At 44.3% G+C, this 24,003-nt stretch overlaps 1 pseudogene; it reads right to left on the bottom strand.

The window, feature by feature from the left end:
* LOC127580721 (plasma membrane calcium-transporting ATPase 1-like) overlaps window positions 1–1,171 on the bottom strand; it is a 289,484-nt pseudogene extending 288,313 nt beyond the window's left edge.
* Between the last annotated feature and the right edge of the window lie 22,832 nt (window positions 1,172–24,003).

Here is a 24,003-nt window from a genome sequence, read left to right as displayed (position 1 = left end):
GGGGGGGGAGGGGACGGGGGGGGGGGGGGGGGGAGGGGGGGGAGGGGACGGGGGGGGAGGGGGGGGGAGGGGACGGGGGGGAGGGGGGGAGGGGACGGGGGGGAGGGGGGGAGGGGACGGGAGGGGGGAGGGGGGGAGGGGGGGGGAGACGGGGGGGGAGGGGGGAGGGGACGGGGGGGGGGGAGGGGAGGGGGGGGGGGGGGGGGAGGGGAGGGGGGGGGGGGGGGGGGAGGGGGGGAGGGGGGGGAGGGGAGGGAGGGGAGGGGACGGGGGGGGAGGGGGGGAGGGGACGGGGGGGAGGGGACGGGGGGGAGGGGGGGGAGGGAGGGGACGGGGGGGAGGGGGGGGAGGGAGGGGAGGGAGGGAGGGGAGGGGGGGAGGGAGGGGAGGGGGGGAGGGGGGGAGGGGAGGGGACGGGGGGGAGGGGGGGAGGGGGGGGGAGGGGGGAGGAGGGGGGAGGGGAGAGGAGGGTGGGGGAGGGGAGAGGATAGCAGAGAGAGGAGGAGGATAGGAGAGAGAGGGGTAAACTTGACAGTTGCAAACCCCCACCCCCACCCGGTGAGAGCAGAGCCAGCTACCTACGCTACACGTCTCAATGCAGCAAAAACTCACTTGCACACTTACCCCCAACGCTCCGGGTCGCCTCTTCCTCTCTCCTTTCTGCCCCCCTCCCCTCTTCCCTCGCTGACAACTTCGGGGCTCCTCTGCCCACAGATCTCTTGCCGTGTTTACAGTGACCTGCTCCTCACATGCATGCCTGGAGATCCCTTGCAACAGAAATAAAAAACACACACACTAGATTGCTAAAAAAATCCCCCCCCCACACACAAAAAAAACTCCCCACTTTCCTCAGCAAATTAAAAAAAAGAGGATAATGCTGGAGTGGGGGGAGGTGGGGTGAGGAGGCAGCAGTCCGGAGTTGGAGCAGGGAGCCCGCCGTCTGTCAGATTAGTCCGAGGGAAGGTGAGGCGACGCGGGTTCGAAACCCGGCTGCTGCCCCACAGAGCCGGGGAGGGGAGGGGGGGTGTGTCCCCCCACTGGGGAGAGGGTGGGGAGGGGAGTGTGTGTGAGCGGGTGTCCGAAGGCTCCCGATCGGTCAGCCCGCCACTCCGGTCCGGTTCGGTTCGGTCCGGTCCTCCGCCTCCCGCCGCCAGTGAGCGCAGCCGGAGCCCAGCCCGCGCAACCTACCCCGCTCGCCTCCCGCCCCTCCTCCCCCATTGGCCAACTTTACCTCCCTTCTTTCTCTGCCCACTTTCCCTTTCCCCCACACACCGACGTCTTCCCTGCACCGTGTTGCAAACTATTGATTTATTTTACCCCCCGCGGGTGGTACAACTCCAAAAGGGGGGGGAGAGAGGGGGGGAAAGGTGGGACGGTTGATTGACGTGTGGGTCGGCCAATGAAGATTCGAGATGGTGGGGCTCTTAGCGGAATCAGCCAATGGGATCTGCCCACCCGGGCCGGGATCAAGTTGGGTTGAGGCAGCAAAGGGATTAGCATTGCAACAGCGCAGGGGGAACTGGGCATGCGCGCTGCGCAAGGGTGGCTGGGAGTTGTAGTTTGTATCCTGGGGTCTGCCTGTGTAATTGATAGGCGTGGAGACACGGGGTGAACTACAACTCCCGGCGTGCCTTGCGGCGCCAAGTCCGATTGAAATCGATGGACTCGGGTCGGAGTGTGTGAAGAAATAGAGAAGTCTGTCTAAGTTTAACCTTGTCAAACCCTGACCCTTAGGTCGGGGACTTGTGTGGGAGGGTGGAAAGGGTTGTTGCTGTTCATTTTACATTCAATAATGTAATTATTAGATTTTCATGTCTGTCCTTCAATAGGAAAAATGTTTAATTAAAGGTCATTGTCCAGAAATGTTGTTTATTTGTCTCTCCACAGATGCTGCCTGACCTGCAGAATATCCCCAGCATTTTCTGTTTTTAAATTTTGGACTAAGATATTTATCTTTTGCAGAAGCAGAAACATACAAGTCACACATCTAAAAACAAAAATTCTTAAGATGCAAAATATTTGAAAATAACACCAAGGGTCTACGACCTTTAAGTTGAGTTTATTGTCATGTTTGGTGAGGTACAGGTTTGCAGTCACATTGATTCAGACAACATTCAGAACACAAAAACTACATAAATCATAGAAGGCAGTGAAGAAAAAGACTGCAAAATAAGACATTGGTGTAAAAACACAATCACAAACAAGTCCATGGTGGTGCAAGAGGTGGTCCGTAGTGTTCCATTGCTGTGGTAGGGTTAGGGTTGTGCAGGTTGGTTCAAAAACCTGCTGGTTGCAGGAAAGTAGCTGTTCCTGAACCTGATGGCGTGGGAAAAGCTAACTCTGCTCTTTCCACAGATGCTGTCTGACCTGCTGAGTGCTTCCATCATTTTCTGCTTTTGTTCCAGAATCTGTAGTTTTTCTTTTGATTTCCCTTCTAAATATCTCAGCAATGCCGAAATTATTTTAAATTGTTTCTCTGTACTTTTATCGTGTAAAAGATCGACGGGTGCATCTATTTTCTTGTGGGAGAACAAAAGGAATCTTAAAATGGAGATTAAAAGGCAAGATGGAAGATGAATGGGAAAAGACTGTAAAAAATAAATAAGAGCTATAAAAGCATATAAGGAACAAAATGAAAGTACAAAAATGTAAGTTAAGGGATGGGTAAGATAAAGTCATAGATGGCAGTTCTCTTCAGTACAGACTCCTCAGCAAACAATGCAGTGAAAATGGACACAGGGATAAGTGGGATCAGCAGAAGAATACAGGAAGGACAGATCGGAAAAGCAGAGATGCAGAGAAGTTTAATGAAAACAAAACTTTGGGTATGAAGTGATTTTCCAAGGATTCTTAACAAAAACAAATTAGGGAAGAGTGATCTGGAGTAGTAGATACAAGAATAAATTCAAATAGAAAAAAGCACCGTAACACCAATGAACAGCAAACATAACACTGATCTTCAGAAGATAAATATAAGGAACCTTAGTCCCTTTGGTTTAATGTAATTTGCAGGAAAGATAACTATAATTTTTACTAAATGATCAAATAACAAAAAATAGCTCAGCACATGTTTTCTAACTAGAGGATTATGTTAAGTATAGTTGAAGGAACTCACTGGAGAATTAATTGAAAGGCTAGATATTCAATGCAGAGGATCAATCTTCAAAAGACTTAGATAAATTTCCATATCAAAAAAAACTTAAGATGTATAGGTCAGGATTTGTTAAGACTCTCAGGAATCCAAACTGGGATCAGTGTTGTTCACAATACATATATGTGAAGATATTGAGGTTTCAAACGGCACAAGAGTGTGGGAAAGGGTAACTACAAAGAACACTGTATCAAAAGGCAGGAAAATAGGTCCGCAGGGTGGGAGGACAAATAAACTTCAACACAGCAAAACAAGTGGAGGTGAGTTTTGAGAGGAGGAATAAGAAGATCTCCTTTTACTTGGAAGGTGTGAAACTAGATGATAGAGGAGAGGGACTACAGGAAAACAGATGTGTGGATTGGTGGGTTAATTGGCACTATTAATCATTGCTAGTGTGCAGGTGAGTGGTAGAATGTGCAGTGTCTACTTCTCAGGAATGTGGGATTAGTGTAAATGGGTGCTTGATGGTCAGCACAGACTAAGTGGGCTGAAGGGCCATTTTCTCTGCTGAATGATTCCATGAGATGCATAAGTTGCTGATTGCAGCAATGTAAGACCATAAAAAGCTCACAAAGTATTGAAGTTCATTTTTTGGGGAGTACAACACAGAAGCAGGAAGGTAATGTTAAATGTATGTAGAATATTGGCTGGAACACACTTAAAATGATATGTCCAGTTCTGCTTTCCTTGATATGAAGCAATGGAAAACATGCAAAAGAGTTTTCCAGGATGATACCAAAAAGAAGATGTATCTAAATTGGTAAATTGCTTTATTATTGTCACATGTACCGAGGTACAGTGAAAAACTTGTCTTGCATACCGTTCATACAGATCAATTCATTACACAGTGCATCAAGGTAGTACAAGATAAAACAGAATACAGAGTAAAGTGTTAGAGTAACAGAGAAAGTGCAGTGCAGTTAGACAATAAGTGAGGTCAAGAGTCCATCTTATGTACTAGGGAACAGTTGTCTTATAACAGCGGGATGGAAGCTGTCCTTGAGCCTGGTGGTACGTGCTTTCAGGTTTTTGTATCTTCTGCCCAATGGGAGGGGGGAGAAGAGAGAATGTGCAGGGTGGGTGGGGTCTTTGATTATGTTGGCTGCTTTACCGAGGCAGCGAGAAGTGTAGACAGAGTCCATGGAGGGGAGGCTGGTTTCCGTGATGCACTGAGCTGTGTCCACAACTCTTTGCAGTTTCTTGCGGTCCCGAGCAGAGCAGTTGCCATACCAAGCCGTGATGCATCCGGATAGGATGCTTTCTATGGTGCATCGATAAAAATCGGTGAGGGTCAAAGAGGACATGCCAAATTTCTTTAGCCTCCTGAGGAAGTAGAGGCACTGGACTCGGGCTCTTTTCTCAGGAAAGGGGAAGTATAGCAGAGGTAGGCTATCTGACCTCTCAAGTCTGCTCTCCCATTCATGTAGATCATGGCTGATCTACTTCCTTGGCTCCCATTTCCCAGCACTTTCTCATAACATCCTGTTTCAAATGAACTCAGTGACTGAGTCTCCACAGCCCTACAGGGCAGAGAATTCCAAAGGCCTGCCATCCGCTATGTGAAGACGTTTCTCCTCAATGCAGTCTTAAATGGTCTGCTCCATATTCTGAGAATATGACCCCTGATCTGAGGCTCTTCAGTGTGGGGAAAACCTGCTCCCTGCATCTGCCTAGTTGAGCTCTGTAAGAATTTTGTAAGTTTCAATGAGATCACCTCAGATTCTACTAAACTCTGATGACAGAAGACTTTAAATTCATGCAGTGGTCACCTCAGCAATGGAACACTACCATAGACTTGTCTCTGATTGTGCTTTTTGCACTAATGTCTTGTTTTGCACAGTTTTTTATTTCACTGTCTTGCAAAATTTATGTTCTGTGTGTTGTCTGAATCTATGTGCCTGTGACGCTGCTGCAAGCAAGTTTTTCATTGTACCCGTACCTCACCATACTTGTGCACATGGCAATAAACTCTACTTGACTTGCGTGGATATAGAGAAAGTGTTTCCACTTGTGGGTGAACCCACAACAAAGGAGTATGAATGTAAATAGCAACTGATAGGTCAAACATAAACAAAAAGAGGATGTCTTTGTCCAGAAGGGATAAGAATGTGGAATAAAATGGGCAGGGATTGGTTGAAGCCAACATCTTGATGGATTTAAGGGGAAACTGGATGCATACATGAGGGAAAAGAGAAAGATCGGGCAGTAAACAATGGCAGGAAGTTTCCTAGAACCATGATTAGTTACAGCACAGAAGGAGACCATTTGGCCCATCAGCTCTCTGCTAAGACAACTCTGTAGTTCCATCAGGGCAACACACAAAAAAATGCTGGAGGAACTCAGCAGGTCAGGTAGCATCTATGGAGGGAAACAGACAGTTGAGGTTTCGGGTTGAAAAGTCAGCTGTCCATTTCCCTCCAGCGCCTTTTGTTTGTTGCTCCATATTTCCAGCATCTAGTCTCTTGTGTATCAGTAGTTACATCCCCTGCCTCTTTCTCTGCAGCCCTGTAATTTTCTTTCCTCACTGCATATTTATCTAATTCCCTTTTGAAGACCACAGCGGAACCTTCTACATTTGCGGACAGTGCTTTCCAGAATCCAAGCACTCACTGCATGAAGACATTTGTCCTTATGTCACTCTTAATTCTCCTTTGTTTTATACCCGTGACTTCAAGTCCTTGATGCCTTCACCAAAGGGAACTGGCTTCCACTATCTACTCTGGCCAGGCACCTCAGCATTTTATATACTTCTATTAAATCTCCTCAGTGCAAAGTACAAACATCAATGGTAACCAGAGGGTGGAATGGTCTGCGTGGCTGTACATTGTGCAGTACTAACATTGACAGCCCAGCAAGTCTAGTAACAATGAAGAGCTGCCAGTTTGTTACAGAAGCTCAACTGGTTCAATAATGACCCGTAAGGAAGAAATCATCAACTCTGCCCTCATGACCTCTCGTACAATTCCAACCTGCACCATGTAGACAAATCATACTGGTCTCTGAAGCATCGTTTTGTCAGGATAACTGGCCAATTATATAATCACCCATATCCTGACACACGCATCTCTTTTAGAATCCCCTCAAAGTTTGCTTGACATCTTCTACCTTCCGGTACTTCAGTTTGTTTTTGATGACTGCCAGTATCTAAGTTTCCTTCTGGAGCAATGTTGCTTTCTCATTAAGTATTTTGCTAAATCTTGTTAGATTTTCCTGCTACATTAATATATTTCCAGGAAGAGGGAGGAAACATTTCAAGGATGTTCTCAAAGCTTCCAAATCAGAATCAGGTTTATTATCACTGACATATGACGTGAAATTTGTTGTTTTGCGATAGCGGTACAGTGCAAGACATCAAATTACTAAAAAATTATAAAAAAATAAATAAATAGTGCAAAAAAAAGAAATAATGAGGTAGTGTTTGTGAGTTCATGGATCATTCAGAAATCTGATGGTGGAGGAGAAGAACCAGCTCCTGTATCATTAGGCTTGGGTCTTCAGGCTCCTGTACCTCCTCCCTGATGGTAGTAACGAGAAGAGGGCATGTCCCGAATGGTGAGGATCCTTAATGAAGGATGCTGCCTTTTTAAGGCACTGCCTTTTGAAGATGTCCTCGATGGAGGGGAGGGTTGTTTCCGTGATGGAGCTGCCTGAGTCTAGCTGTCTGAATCCTTCAAAATTGTAACATCTTCACTGACTCCTGGAAACCCCTGACCCTCCCACCTCAGTCATTCTCTCCTCTCCTCCTTTCCACCAGGCAAAAGATACACAAGCTTGTAACCACACACCACCAGGTACAAGGACAGCTTCTATCCCGCTGTTATAAGACTCTTGAATGGACCTCTTGTGCAATAAAGTTCAACTCTTGATCTCACAATCTACCTCATTGTGGCCCTTCCACCTTATCAACAATCAAAAGTCATGTTTATCGTCATGTGCACAAGTCCATGTGTGCACAGGTGCAGTGAAAAACTTACTTGCACCAGCGTCACAGGCAGATAGCATCAGATACACAACATTCACCAAGATAAACATAAATTGACAACATAAGTTGTACAACAAAGAACTCAATTAGAAGAAAAAAAAAGAAAACCAAGTCCATAGTAGTGCAAAGTGGTCACAGAGTTGCTTTACTTAGGTAGTAATTGGTGTTGTGGTCGTTGGTTCAAGAACCAAATGGTTGAAGGGAAGTAGCTGTTCCTGAACCTGGTGGTATGGGACTTCAGGCTTCTGTACCTCCTGCCCGATGGTAGCTGCAAGAAGATGACATGGCCCAGATGATGGGGACCTTTGATGATAGATGCTGCCTTCCTGAGGCAGCACCTCATGTGGATACTACCGATGGTGGGGAGGGCTGTGCCCCTGATGTATCGGGCTGTGTCCACTACTCTCTGAGCATTCGAATTGCCATACCAGACCATGATGCAACCAGTCAGGATACTTTCAACAGTACATCTGTAGAGGTATGTTAGAGTGTTCGGTGACAAGCCAAACCTCCTTAACCTTCTAAGAAAGTAAAGACGCTGGCACGCCTTCCTTGTGATTGCATCTATGTGCAGGGCCCAGGACTGCTCATCCGATACGTTAACGCCCGGGAATTTAAAGCTGCTGACCCTCTCCACCGCCGATCCCCCAGTGTGGACTGGGCACGTTTGCCCTCCTTCCCCTTCCTGAAGTCAACAATCAGTTCTTTAGTTTTACTGATGTTGAGTGAGAGGTGGTTGTTGTGGCACTACTCAACCAGGTGCCCTATCTCCACCTGACTCATCACCACCTGTGATTCGTCCAACAACATATTGTCAACCTGCACTGCACTTTCTCTGTTTGTTTTACCAGAACAGAATTGGGTGGTGAGCAGGTATTTTGAATGTAAAGGAACATTGAGGGAATAATGATCTTAACAATTGATAAGATAAGATATTTTTATTAGTCACATGTACATCGAACACACAGTGAAATGCATCTATTGCGTAGAGTGTTCTGGGGGCAGCCCGCAAGTGTCGCCACACTTCCGGCGCCAACATAGCATGCCCACAACTTCCTAACCAGTACAGAAAGGAAATCTCAATGAACTAGATATGAACCTAGACTTGATAGATTGGAAAGAAACTGACAGATAAGACACTACACAAATATTTCAGGAAACATTTAGATTAAAAGCTGCAGAACTATTTAAACTTTTCAAATTAAAATGAAGTCTCTGCCATGTCTAGAAATAGCCTGAAAAAATACTGTGGATAATAAAAAGTATACAGAGGAAGCAAACAAAAAAAATGATAAACATTTTGAGTGGATTTGAAAAATATACCATTGTAATGAATATAAAGGCTAATAAAGGATTTCATGGACATACATCAATGAGTGAAAAAATGTTAAAGGGTAAGACCCATTGCAGATGAAAAACATTTTTTCAAGGAGAAAAATGGAGGACATAATAGTCTTCAGAGTCTTCTGAGAATCGGAATGAAATTGTGTAACAAGATGGAACAATTATTTCAAGTAATCATATTTAGTACAGAAAGGGTCAGTGGAATTCAACAAAAATAGACAAAGTTCTTTTGCCCGATGGAATACAGCTGAAGAATATAATAGATGATAAACCGGAAGGTCCTTGCACAATTTTCCAAACACAATTAAAGACAAAACCAGTGGCAGAAAACTGGTGGATTTTGAAAGTGAAACAAAGGGATGATAACTAATAGCTACAGGAGAGCATATTATAAGATAATATTAATAGTTTCAAAGAGTTCTTACTTATTAACGATCGCCAGTTACCCAGTAAACACCATTGTCTGAACAGTTTTGTACCATAATAGTATGTTCTGGAATTCCTGTTTGATAAAATGCTTTATTAATAATATTGATAAAACTAAAGCACTTGGTATTTTAGGGAATGTGACAAGTGAGAAGGGAAGTTAGAAATGAGACAAAAATGTGAGGACTGATTATTGCATGTTTATCTGACAAGAACAATGTAATCAATGATACATCTATGCCCCTCAGTATTTATATTAATGATCTAGATTATGGCTTTAGGAGCATAATATTGCGGTGTGATCAACTTCAAAGTTAATGACTTGGGAGAACAAATGAAAAATTGGGAGCCCTGATAGTTAAATGTCAAATGAAATTTAATTTATTTTTGGGGGCACATGAATAAGCAAAACAACCTCGGTGGGGAAATTTACGAGTAGTAGACTAGAACGATGGCTTAAAGGTCTGCACTGGTAACAAGTCCACCAAAGCAAATTGAAATCATTTTAAACAAACAACTGGAAAAAAAATCAGTATGAGTGATTAGGATGCTGTCATATTGTATGTTAAAGGGAATTCAACTGCTTTAAGGGAAAAAAAACCTATTCTTACAGTCTCTGGCCTCCACGTGAATCTGAACCGAGACCAGATTTTTAATTCTTATTTGCCTTCAGAAGTGGGATACCAGCTATTAAGTTATTACCAAGTTAAAACTATGGTGGTTCAGGTGAAGTGTCTCCAGCACTTGCCATCCTTGCCAGCAATGCCCGTGTCTTGAAAATGAATAAAGTGTTGAGAGGACCTGAGCAGATAATAAATCTAAAAAAAGGGATAAGTTTCTCTGATACAGGACTTTGTAAAAGGCAAAATAAAATAAAAAAAGAAAAAGAGGTGTTGGATCCATGGTTAGAACGCCTTGCAACTCATCCCTTAAGAATCTTGGGAGTGTAATGGAGAACTGGTCTGAAAGGTAAAAACAGGGATAGATGGCTTCTTAAAAAAAAGAGCTTGTCCAAGTCTTTACACTGGAATTGGGAAGAGTGAGGAAATCTAGTAGAACAAGATTGCTGATTTGTTCCCCCTCCCCATCCAGCCTCACCCAGAATCGCAGCCTGTGATGCCCCAACACTTGTACCTGTCCAGGTGAGCAAACCAACCTCACCGGCCTCAAACACCCTGGACCCTGGATGGCAGCAAGACCTCCAGTGGCTCCGTGAAGATGTCTTACCCCTGGAACGACCTGAAAGCCTGAACAACCAGCCCAGCCCCATCCCTAGTTTTGCTGACTGTAAAAGCTGTGAGTGATTTTTAATGGCTTTTAAGTACCTCTTCCCATTCAGGGATGTTTCTCATTGATGCCCTCTTCTCACTGCTGCCATCAGGCAAGAGGTACAGGAGCCTGAAGACCCACACCTCAAGGTTCAACAACAGCTTCTTCCCCACTGCCATCAGGTTCCTGAACCCACCTGAAAAACCCTAATTCTACCTTGGACTGTATTTCCCTCAATTTGTGCTGATGTTGTCATGTTATTTTTGTTTATTGTGTCGTGTAAATTATGTATAATTTAAATTAATCTAAGTTTATGTAATTTATGTTTGTCATGCCCGTAACGTACTGTGTTGCTGCTGCAGAAAGATAATTTTCATGACAGTTATACCCTGCCTATGACAATAAACTGGAACTTGAACATTTAAAAAAACTGACACAATTGAAATAATTAAAAATATTAAAGATTATTACATTCAAAAAATAATATGATGGTACCAATAAACAAATAAATAATTTAACAGATTAAACTAAAGTGAAGTAACGAGCAGAGGTAATGTACCTTTCCCAATGCTTTCTAAGCCCCACAGTCCTCATTGAAATCAGCAGGGTGCCGAGGTCCGGTGTCAGAAGTAATTCACTCCAATTCAACCTTCCAAATCTGTCAATACACAAAACTTCTTTATCTGACAGTGCATGCCGTGGAAGTCCCAGATGTATTGCAGTTTAAATGGCTGAATGCCAGCGGTTCTGCTCGGAATCACCAGAATTAGCCAGCGAGATCCAGTCCGTAATGTCTGAGAATTATGAGGGATTTTACTGAAGGGAACGGTGGGAAAATGATTTTCCACTAGAGGGCATGCATTCAAGATAATCGACAGAGACAAAGGAGAATTTTCTTAATGCAGAATGCTGTTGGGATGTGGAATTCTCACTGAGAAACAATGTGAGAGACAGGACGCATCACTGCTTTTTAAAGGGAAATGGATGAGTCTTTAAAAAAAGAAATGAAGGAGGCCTTGGGTGAACAAAAGAATTGGACGAAGCTGATTGCTTAATGGTCAATGTGTCTTTGGTCTTCCTTGTACTAAGAAAGTGTGTAATGTGTGATGTACTAAGAAACTGTGCGCTGTGTAATGAATTGACCTGTAAGATCGGTTTGTAAGACGTTTTTCACTGTACCTCGGTACAAGTGACAATAATAAACCAATATCAATACCAATACCAAACTGCAATCTTGTACCCAGTTGCACCCTCTACAGAATCATAAATGAATACAACACAGGAGGCCATTCAACCTAGAGTCTCCGTGTTGGTCAAGGAATATCTGCTCAGTCCAATCCTACCTTCCAGTTGGGTTCACTGCCCTGCAGCTCACAGCTCTCCAAGTACTCATCCAGGTACTGCTAATTGGTAATTGCTTTATTATTGTCACATGTACCGAGATACAGTGAAAAGCTTTTGTTTACGTGCCATCCAGTCAGATCATTCCATACATAAGTAAATTGAGGTAGAACAATAGGAAAATAAAACAGAACAGAATGCAGAATATAGTAGACTGATTACAATGAATGTAATGAATAGATCTGTTGAAGCCATCTCACAGAGTCGCCACACTTCAGCACCATCTTGGCATCTTAACTATGATGAGGGCTCCTGCCTCTCCCACCCTACCTGACAGTGAGTTCCAGACCCCCACCATTCTTTGGGTGAAGACATTTTTCCTCATCTGCCATCTCATTCTTCCACCAATTACTTTAAACCCATGACCCCTGGTTTGCTGGAGGGAATAGGTCCTTCCTATTTACCCTCTCTCCATCCCTCATAAATTTATACTCCTCAATCTAGCCCCCATTCTGTCTTCTCCATTCCAAAGAAAACAACACCAACCTATCCTGAGTTATAGGGAGAGGCTGGACAGGCTAGGACTTTATTCCATGGAGTGGAGGAGGCTGAGGGGTGACCTTATAGAGGTGCATAAAATCATGAGGGGTATAGATAGCGTGAATGCACACAGTCTTTTTCCCAGGGTTTGGGAATCAAAAACTAGATGGCATAGGTTTAAAGTGAGAGGGGAACGATTTAAAAGGGAACTGAGGGGTAACTTCTTCATGCAAAGGGTGGTGGGTATATGGAACAAGCTGCCAGAACATAGAACATAGAACAGTACAGCACAGAACAGGCCCTTTGGCCCACAATGTTGTGCCGACATAGCTATTCTCTCCTACCTACAGAATGCCCATATCCCTCATTCATGTGCCCATCCAAGACCCTCTTAAAAGCCCCCAATGAATTTGCCTCCACCACCCTATCAGACAAGGCATTGCAGGCATCCACCACTCTCTGAGTAAAAAATGTACCCCTCATGTCTGTTCTGAACCTATCCCCTCTCACCTTAAATGCATGTATTGGATCGCTCAGTAATGGGAAATAGATATTGCTTGTCCACCCTATCTATGCAAAGTGGTTGAGGCAGGTACAACAAGAACCTTGGTCAGGTACATGGATAGGAAAGGTTTAGAGGGACATAGGCCAAATGCGAGCAAATAGGGCTAGCTTAGATGGACATCTTGATTGTTATGGACCTGAGGTCCTGCTGTATTACACTTGGTCTATCCAGATTTTCCTCGTATCTACAGTTTTGCACTCCTGGCAGCACCTGATAGATCTCCCTGCAGTCTCCCAAGTGCTATCACATCTCTCTTGCAATGTGGTGACCAGAACTATAAGTCATCCCTAGTCCCAAAGGACCACCTAAGAAAAAGGCACAGTACTCAGCAGTTGTATAAAATTCTAGGAAAGTCTCCCTGTCCTTACATGCCTTGGCTAATAAAGGAAAGCGTGGTCAGGGGGATCAAAAACAAGAGGACACAGGTTTAAGGTGTTTGAAGGAGTTTGAAAGGGGATCTGAGGGGTAAGTCTTTTACACAGAAAGTGGTTGATATCTGGAACGCGCTGCTGATACAGTCGCTGTGTTTAAGAGGCATTTAGACAGACTCTTAAGTAGCCAATATGATATGGTCCTAATATGGGCAATGGGGCTTGTATAGATGGGCAAAAGGTTCGGTGGGCTGAAGGACCTGTTACTGTGCTGTATGACTCTATGCTTTATGACTTCTTAATCACCTTACTGACCTGTCCAGTTCCTTTGAGGATCTGTAAGTATAATTTCCAAGGTCCCTTTGTCCTTGCACACCACTCAGTATCCTGCTGTTTACTGGATATTATCAACCACATACTCACATGTCTCTTCTGAGGTAACTTCTTCTGCAAGTCCGTTAACTTTTTGTTAAGGTTTGCCTGACTTCCATTCTCAGTGCTGACCTCCTCAGGTTGGACTTCTTTTGTTTTCCACCCCCAGGTATCTGTTGGCTTGGAAGCCCAACCTGATGTGACAGTTTCTGGCAAGTGCTCCTGATTCAGAGATGAAGAAGCAAAGTATTGCATTAAAGAATCACAAAAACTCCGGCACAAGGGAGGAGGCCATTCAGCCCATAATGTCAGTTCTAGTTGTAAAAGCTCTTCAGTCTAATCCCACTTCCCGATTTTTGCTCCATAGGTTACAGCTATTCCAGTACCTATACTATTAAAATGTGATGAGGCTATTTAGATCCACCGGTCTTCCAACCAGTGAGTTCCAAACCCCCAGCTTATCTTCAGTGGAAAAATTTTTCCTCAGCTCCCTACTTTAATACACTTCCCTCTTCTAAAACAACAATCCTAGCCTGGACAACCTTTCCTCTTTACAAAACTTCCCTGGACCTGGCAACCTCCTTACACATCTCCTCCTATGTTTTGGAGACACAAGAGACTGCAGGTGCTAGAATCTGGAGCAACATGCTGGAGGAATGCAACAGGTCAGGCCACACCTGAGGAGGGAAATAGAGAGCTGACACATCAGGTCAAGACCCTTCACCTGGACTGAGGGAGGAGATAGCTGATATAAAGAGACGAGGGGAAGGGGTGGAGCAAGAGCTGGCAGGTGATGCATGGATCCAGGTAAGGAGGGGTGAGAGGCAGATGGAGGAGGGGGTAGTACTGGGAGGTGATAGGTGGGGCTACAGATGGTGGAACCTGACAGGAGAAGAAAGTGGACCATGGGACCAAACAAGGGAGGTGGGGAGGGCAGATGGGAACATTGGGGGGGGAGGGGACCCAGTGGGAGGGGTGTGTGGGTGATGGACAGATGGAGTGGGTGGGGGAGGGGAAAGAAACAGGGTGACGGGGGGGTGGGGGGTGGGTGTAGGAGGAACTGGGGAGATCAGGAGGAGACAGAAAAGGGACAGAGGGGGAGCAGGTTACCTGAATTCACTGTCCATGCCGTCGGGGTGTAGATGGCCCAGGGGGAATATGAGGGGCTGTTCCTCTAGTTTGCGCTTGGCCTCACCCCGCCAGTGGAGGAAGCCGAGGACAGACAGGTCGGGGTGGGAATGGGGAGGGGGATTAAAATGGCTGCAACCGGGAACTCCAGACGGCCACGGCAGACGGAGCGCAGGTGCTCGGCAGAGCGGTCGCCCAGTCTGTGTTTGGTCTCACCGATGTAGAGGAGGCCACATACATCGTATGTTCTCACCTCCTTCCTGTAGTGTAGTGATCTGAACCAAGCACAGTACTCTTCCCTGTGGCCAAACTAGTGTTTACTATGCAGTTCGAGCATGACCTTCCTATCCTTATATTCTAGGCTGTTTTATCAGGCTTAACAAGGGGGTAGGGAGGGTTGGATTTTATTTTGAACACTGGTTTTGGCCACCCACATTAATTCATAGCAGCTCTACATTTAAGACTTGCCATACATAATTGAAGGCGGCTTTTCTTTCTTATACCAGCCGACAGTTGGCAATGCATTCATATTTTCCAGCTTCACAGGAAACAAAATATTCATGCTCACTCATGACTCAGTCATTACATTGCAATTGGTGCTTCATGAATTTATTATACAGCGAAACTTGATGCCTAATTTTCAAAATGGCAGTGGTCACCACGCATAATAGCGCAAAAGCTCTTTGTGTTCTCACAATGACTCTTCTTGAAAGTAAATTGAATTTAGATAAATGGCATTTATTATTTTTCTCTCTAATCCCCATTCTCAACCTCTCTGTCTCTCACCAAAGCAATCTGATACAAGCAATTCTTCTTCTGCAAAGTACAGTTAAACACTAATAATCTGCCATCGAAATGTTCAGAAATCTGAATGGTTTGATGTCTGGCTCACCGAACGCTGATTCTGCACTCCAGTTTAACTCACCAGGACCTCAGTTCCTGCACAGTCTTTCAACTCACTGGTGCACCGGTTCCTGCTCTCCCCCTCAACTCACATTGTTCTGTTTCCGAACTCCCTTGAAATGTAACCCGTTCACTGGAAAATAACATCCAAAAATCTAGAAAATTGGTTAGGCTAGCACCACTAAAGTCCCTAGCATTAACAGAGTTTCGCTGTAACTTTGTACATTATAAAGACCATTAGATCTAGGAGCAGAATTGGGCCATTCAGCCCATTGAGTCTGTTCCGCCATTCAATCATGGCTGATTTTTATTTCAATCCTATTCTCCTGCCTTGTCCCCCCCTTACCAATCAAGAACCTATCGATCTCTGCCTTAAATACACCCAATGACTTGGCCTCCACAGCCCTCTGTGGCAATGAATTCCACAGATTCACCACCTTCTGGCTGAAGAAATTCCTCCTCATCTCTGTTCTAAAGGGAGGTCCCTTTATTCTGAGGCTGTGCCCTCGGATCCTAGACTCTCCTACTGATGGAAGCATCCTTTCCACATCCACTCTATCCAGGCCTTTCAGTATCCGGTCGGTTTCAATGGTTTGTTTCAACAACTGTTCAATAACTGAAAACTGAAAGTGAAGGTCTTGGTATCTAGGATATGCTCAAGTCCTAACAGTGCCCACCAGTCACAGGAGACCTCAAGTATACATCAAGTTCCCTCTCCAGGGCTACCCAACCATGAGCACAGCTGAGTTCAAGGCATAAGGAGGGGTGTTTGGATCCCTAGACATCACATCACCAGGTTCAAGAACAGGTACTTTCCTACAACCATTCGATTCTTGAACCAAACGGCACAACCCTAATCACTGCAGTTTAACACTACTATGACCACTTTGCACTAAAATAGACTTTGTTTTTGTTCTAATTGTGTTCTTTCTTGTAAAAATTGTGTGTAATTTATGTTTATGTTTTTCTCGTGAACGCTGCTTATCTGATGCTATGTGCCTGTGATGCTGCTGCAAGTAAGTTTTTCATTGCACCTGTGCACACATGGACCTGTGCACATGACAATAAACTCGACATTAACTTTGAAGCACTTTACTCAAGAGCGGCCCAGCCAGACTCGCCCCTCGTTTCATTGTGTGTCAAAGATCAGGAGCAGGGATTGCTCGCTCTTTCGTTCCATTTAGGTGAGAACTGGACATCTTTGCCTGCTGTGCCTTTAGTCTTTTTCTTTCTTTTAAATGATGTTTCATGCTGGGAATGACCTCGTAGGTCAGAATATACAACATTTGTCAGACTGTACAACATTAGCAGCACATTACACATTAACAGAAGCCTAATCTGATCCTAAGTGCCACATTATTTCACCCTTTCAGAGAAATTCCTTTCAGAACATTGAACAGGGAGAGGCCCTTCAGCCCACAGTATCTGTGCTGACCAAGATGCCAAATTAAACTAATCCCATCTGCCTGCACATGGTCTAGATCCCTCCATCCCCTGCCTGTTCATGTGCCTGTCTAAATGCCTCAAAGTCAAAGTCAAGTTTATTGTCATATGCACAAGTGCATGTATGCACAGGTACAATGAAAACCCCCCCACCCACCTACCTTCCCCCTCTCACCTGGACTCACCTATCACCTGCCGGCCTGTGCTCCTCCCCCTCCCCCCACCTTCTTATTCTGGCTTCTGCCCTCTTCCTTTCCAGTCCTGATGAAGGGTCTCGGCCTGAAACATCGACTGTCTATTTCCCTCCATAGATGCTGCCTGACCTGCTGTGTTCCTCCAGCATTTTGTGTGTGTGTTGCTGCAGATTCCAGCATCTGCAGAATCTCTTGTCGCTCTGCAATGAAAAACTTACTTGCAGCAGCATCGCTATCACTGCTGTGTTTCCTTCTACCACCTCCCCTGCAAGAACATTCTAAACACCCACCACTATGTGTAAAAAACCTGCCCCCGCAAATCTCCTTTGTTCCACTTATTCCCCACACCCTCGTCTAGTCCTATCTCAACTAAATTGTTCCCTTCTTTCTCAGTTCTAACGAAGGGTCCTGGATCTGAAATATTAACTGTTTCTCTCCCCACAGATGCTGCCTGACCTGCTGAATGTTTCCAGCATTCTCTGTTTTTATATTGGGAGCAGTGAACTGAGGTTGGTATTTTCATTACCAAATGCACACAGTATTCTCAGGCAGGATAAGATAAGATATCTTTATTAGTCACATGTACATCAAAACACACAGTGAAATGTATCTTTTACGTAGAGTGTTCTGGTGGCAGCCCACAAGTGTCGCCACGCTTCCGGCGCCAACATAGCATGCCCACAACTTCCTAACCTGTACGTCTTTGGAATGTGGGAGGAAACCGGAGCACCCGGAGGAAACCCACGCAAACACACGGGGAGAACATATAGACTCCTTACAGACAGTGGCTGGATTTGAACCCGGGTCACTGGTGCTGTAAAGCGTTACGCTATTTGCAACTGATATAATTGTGAGATGTTCTCATATGCATCAGTCAAACATAAGACAAAACGCTGGAGGAACTCAATGGGTCAGGCAACATCTGTGGACAGAAGTGGAGAATGGATCAGGAGACTAAATGCTTACAGATTTTCTTAATGCAGAGGACAAACCTCGTGCTGCCTCAAACTGTGACCAGGGTTTATAAGCTAGAACACAGTCAGGCACTGCTGCACTGGGGAGGAAGGGGGGTGGTAAGGACATCTTGAATGATTGTTACACAGAACAGCTGACAGAACATCATTAAGTGCAGAATTTATTTCACTTGTCAGTTTTACAGCTTCATTGTGTATCCTGTTATCTGCAAAAGGAGCACACAATTTGGAATGTCAAAAGATGAGGACTGAAATGGAAGTGCCCATGAATATTTAAAATCAATTTGCTTCTGAAGAATTTCAGAAGCATGATCATCAGATAAAAAATTCTAATTAGTGAACACACTCTTGAAGCTCTTTGGAAACCAATTTCACAGCTAGTTTTTACTGATACAAGCGGTGTTATATCATGAGTACTGCTTTAGTCTGAGGTACCACAATAATCTTGGCTTCTGTTGTAGTTCCTGGATGAGAGTTAATGCAAAGCCAAGGCTTGCTCTCTGTGTGACTTTGATGTCACAGGAAATTACTTCAGGAATTGAAAAGACAATAATTAAAGGAACTTTATTTTCCTCATAAGATTTATGGCATGAAGTAGGGATTTGAAAATCAATGAAGCTAATTCTTGTTAAAAACGAGTGACATATATAATCAAGAAATTCACAGTTGGCATTTTATTCTGTTCGCTTTCATAGATGCAAACTGCAACAAAACTGTTTTTTAAACAGACTACAGTAACTGATTTGGAATAAGGAAACAGTGGTGTTAGGGATTATTTGACAGAGGATATCTTTATGTGGATAGCAGGATGTTGCCTGGATTTGGGGGCCTGAGTTACAAGGAGAGGTTGTGTAGACTAGGACTTTATTCCCTGGAACGTAGGAGATTGAGGGTTGACCGGGTAGAAGTGTGTAAGATCATGAGGGGCACAGACAGGCTGAAAGCACATAGTCTTTTTCCCAGGGAGGGGGTACTAAAAACAAGAGGGCACAGGTTTAAGATCAGAGGTGAGAGATTTAAAAGGGACATCAGAGGCAGCTTCTTCACGCAAAGGGTGGTGCGTATTTGGAACGAGCTGCCAGAAATAGTAGTTGAGGTGGGCACATTAGCAACATATAAAAGCCATCTAAATAAGTCCATGGATAGGAGAGGTTTAGAGGGCTATGGGCCAAATGTGGGCAGATGGGACTAGCTCGCTGGGCAACGCAGTAGGCATGGACAAGTTGGGCCGAAGGGCCTGGTTCCGTGATGTATGACTCCATGATTCTATAGCAGGCATTAATACAAATGAGAACCAGTCTTCAAAAGAAAAACTTTTCAAATGTAAGCTACAAGCTATGTTCAGTTTTGAAATTAAAAGGACAGCTTTGTAAATGAATGGTACTGTCCGCAGAACATGGGCTACTGGCCCTTGGCAGAGGGCTGGCTACTCAGTGATAAGATAAGATCTTTATTAGTCACATGTACATCGAAACACAAAGTGAAATGCATTTTTTGTGTAGTGTTCTGGGGGGCAGCCCGCAAGTGTCGCCAACGCTTCCGGCGCCAACATAGCATGCCCACAACTTCCTAACCTGTATGTCTTTGGAATGTGGGAGCACCCAGAGAAAACCCACGCAGACACGGGGAGAACGTACAAACTCCTTACAGACAGCGGCGGGAACTGAACCCAGGTCGCTGGCGCTGTAAAGCATTACGCTATTTGCAACTGATATGATTGTGAGATGTTCTCATAGGCATCGGTCAAACATAAAACAGAGCACTGGAGGAACTCAATGGGTCAGGCAACATCTGTGGAGGGAAATGGATAGTCAATGTTTCGGGTCGAGACCTTTCATCTGGCTTCCAGAAGACAATGGGGCTATATCAAACCAGGCAGAAGGCACCAGTTATTTTGCACCATTGTGACTGAGATGGAAGGAAGGTTCCATACCAAACTTATTTTGTTACTTAGCACATCAAACATGGTGATAAGTGTATTTGCTCTTGTCATAATTGGGATATTCATATACCCAGCGAGCCAGTCCTCACAACACTTAACTTTGGATGTCTGGGGTCTCTGTCCTCAGAAGATTTTAGACCATCCATGTGAATTACTTTGTCCCAGCAAAGGAGTTTGAACATTCAGAGGTGTCTGGTCAGTTACACTGTGCTCCTATTGATGTCAACTAAACCATTTGTCAGGCAGAAAATATTGAAGCAAACAATGTCATCGTAACTTTTGAAATTGTATTGAATCACCTGCTGTTTTCTTTGTTTTTACAAAGTATAAAAACTCGATGTACTTTGAGTGCAGAGAGGTTCTACTGAGAGGGTCTTCAAGAGAATGCCTTTCGTGCCCCTCAAACAACCAAAGTTTGTTGTGGACACAGCTTAGCACATCATGTTAACCAGCCTCCCCTCCATGGACTCTGTCTACACTCCTCGCTGCCTCGGTAAAGCAGCCAACATAATAAAAACCCCACCCACCCTGGACATTCTCTCTTCTCCCTCCTCCCATTGGGCAGAAAGTACAAAAGCCTGAAAGCACGCACCACCAGGCTCAAGGACAGCTTCTACCCCGCTGTTATAAAACTACTGAATGGTCCCCTAATATGATAAGATGGACTCTTGACCTCACAATCTTCCTCATTATGGCTTTGCACCTTATTGTCTACCTGCACTGCACTTTCTCTGTAACTGTTACACTTTATTCTGCATCCTGTTCTTGTTTTATCTTGTACTGGTGTGGTGAAATGATCTGTATGGATGGCAAACAAAGCTTTTCACTGTACCTCTGTACATGTGACAATAATAAACCAATTTACCAATTACCAATTGTGTCACTCTGGGGACCACATGAGTGGCAATGGTGCTATGTACACAAAACTTTGCTCACACCACTAATGTATAGAACCAATGAGACTGTGGATGTATAGACTGCACCGGTTTTTTCTTTTGTTGTTGCAGATATTTTTTAATAAAAAGAAATTTGTCGTGATGAATAAAGACCCTTTGCATCTATCACCTTCCAGTCTCCAGTGACTTAGTTGCAGCCACAATAATTAACAAAAGTTACAAAAGAACGAAGAAGCTCTCTGTGCACCCATGGGAAAGTAACCCATTCACAAAGTCTGTACTTGCAATTTTGTTATCCAATCCAGAGACTTTTCTCTATAAAAGAGGAATTATCCTGATAATTGCAGCAGTTAAAATGAAAAAAAATGTATATTTGGATAAAAGTGTTTGCTTGGCAGGAATTAATGGCTCCAAAGAAATATTGGGCTTGAAATATTAGCAATAAATATTGCTACAAAATAGATGGGGAATTTCTATTCATTAAACATTTTTATTGGTAACAAGAGCGTTCAATGTTCTGCCATGTATTCAAATGGAAGTTGAATCTTATTAGGAAGCTCAGTTTCACCTTAACATGACTTCTGTTTGATTCACCGAGATGCATACTCCTTTATCACCTCTTGCACCTCCTCAGCGGCAAATCAATGCAGGATGTCCATCCACCTCGCAGGCCAGCCAGCACTCTGCACAGAATTAGTCTTAGTCACCCACAGCAGTTTTGTCACCAACTATCACCACTCTAGTCCGCTATAGCATCTCAACTCTGTGCAGCCTTTAAAAGCACTGAATGGTTCTGTTATATCAACAGAGTTTAACCCTGAACTCTGGTCAAGTTACACCACTGTAGGAGCAACAAACAATCTGCTGGAGGAGCTCAGCGGGTCGAGCGGCATCTGTGGGGGGAAAGGAACTTAGACGTTTCGGGTGGAAACCCTGCCTCAGGACAGGGTTAATGAAAAGTGGAAATGCTCAGTAAGTCGGATGGCATCTGTGGAGAGAGAGAGGTTAAAATGATTTCAGGCCGGAAAGATAAACAGAAAATGCAGGGGCTGACAAAAGGTCTCCAATGTGAATCATGAACATTGTTTCTCTCTCCACAGGTACTTCTTGACCTGCTGGGTATTTCCAGCATCTTCTGCTTTTATTAATATTTTCAAAGTCAATGATCATTCATTAGAATGAGGGGGCAAAAACTCTGGAATCATTCAAGAAGCAGTCAAAACAGCAAGAAGAAAAAAAGTAGGTCTCACTTGTTAATAGTATCCCATGAACAACAACGTGATAATGAAGAGATAATTTTTTGAGCAATGTTGACTGAGGGAGCTCACCTGAGTTAAATCTCCTGCGCTACCATCGCATATTTTAATTGCAAAAGGGGCCTCGGTTCAACACCTCAACACTGTATCTTGTCACTGATGATACAAAGTTGGGCGACGGTTTGAGGAGAGACGGGACGTAGAACGTACAACAGTACAGCACAGGAACAGGCCCTTCAGCGCACAATGCTTGTGCTGAACACAAAGCTAATTTAAACTAAATCTCTTCTGCCTGTACACTATCCACATCCCTCCATTCCCTGCATATTCATGTGTCTATCTAACAGCCTCTTAAACACATCTGCCTCCGCCACCTTCGCAGCAGCACATTCCAGGCACCCACCACTCTCGGTGTAAAAACTTGCTCCACACGTCTCCTTTAAACTTTCTCCCTCTCGCCTTGAATGCCTGTCCTCTTGGGAAAAAGATTCTGACCATCTACCCTATCTATGCCTCTCGTAATTTTATGAACTTCTATCAGGTCTCTCCTTAGCATTTGACGTGCCGGAGAAAACAACCCAAGTTTGTCCAACTTCTCCTTATAGCTCATACTCTCTAATCCAGGCAGCATCCTGGTGAACCTCTTCCATACCACTTCCAAAACCTCCACATCCTTCCTGCAGTGGGGTGACCAGAACTGCACACAAGGGGGATATGAGCAGATGGAATCTCACACGGGACCTCCACTTGGTGGAACAAAACAGAAAAAGATAAGATGTTTATTTATTAGTCACATGTACATTTAAGCACACAGTGAAGTATGTCTTTTTGTGTTACTAAGAATGTGCTGGGGCAACAGAGTATAAAATAGTGAGAGGTTAAGAGTGTTGGTGTTCAGAAGGACCTGGGGTTTAGTATATATGAATCATTGGAAGTTAATGTGCAAGCAACTAGAAAGGCAAATGGTACATTGTGGTACATTGGCCTTCATCGCAAGAGGATCCGAGTACATGAATAGGAACATCCTTGTGAAATTATATGGATCCTAGTCCGATGGAGTATTGGACAAGGAGCATTGTGTATAGGTCTGATCTCTCTATCGAGGGAAGGATGTGACAAAGGGAGTGCTGTGCAAGTCCAGTAGATTGATCCCGGGAAGGCAGTTTGGCCTGTGAGGAGAAATAAGCCAACTGGGCCTCTGCCCTCTGGAGTTTAGGAAAATTCCCCTTCATCCATTCAGTTCTTGAACTAACCAGCACAACCCTAATTACTACACTTTAGTGACACCATGATCACTTTGATCTTTTTGAACTAAAATGGACTTTTTTTTGTTCTACGCAGGCATGGTAGTGTAATGGTTAGTGGAACGCTTTACAGCACCAATGACCCGGGTTCAATTCCCGCCGCTGTCTGTAAGGAGTTTGTACATTCTCCCCGTGTCTGCGTGGGTTTCCTCCGGGTGCTCCGGTTTCCTCCCACATTCCAAAGACGTACGGGTTAGGAAGTTGTGGACATGCTATGTTGGCACCGGACGCATGGAAACACTTGCGGGCTGCCCCCAGAACACTCTACACAAAAGATGCATTTCACTGTGTGTTTTGATGTACATGTGACTAATAAAGAAATCTTATCTCTTAATTGTGTTCATTTTGGTAAAAATTATGTCAAATTTATGTTTAATTTATGTTTATCTCATGAATGCTGCTTATCTGATGCTATGTGCCTGTGATGCTGCTGCAAGTCAGTTTTTCGTTGTACCTGTTCACACATGGACTTGTGCAGATGACAATAAACTCAACTTTGACTTTGCATGAGAGTTGTTCACATTGAAACAGATAGAATTCTTTCAGGTCTTGACAGGTTGGGAGCAAGGATGATATTTTCCCTGGCTGGGGTGTTTAGAGCC

The sequence above is a fragment of the Pristis pectinata genome, chromosome 20, assembly GCF_009764475.1.
Source record: "Pristis pectinata isolate sPriPec2 chromosome 20, sPriPec2.1.pri, whole genome shotgun sequence".
In the NCBI taxonomy this organism is placed as follows: Eukaryota; Metazoa; Chordata; class Chondrichthyes; order Rhinopristiformes; family Pristidae; genus Pristis; species Pristis pectinata.
Note: the sequence above shows the minus strand (reverse complement) of the source record. Positions and strands in the feature narration are given on the sequence as shown.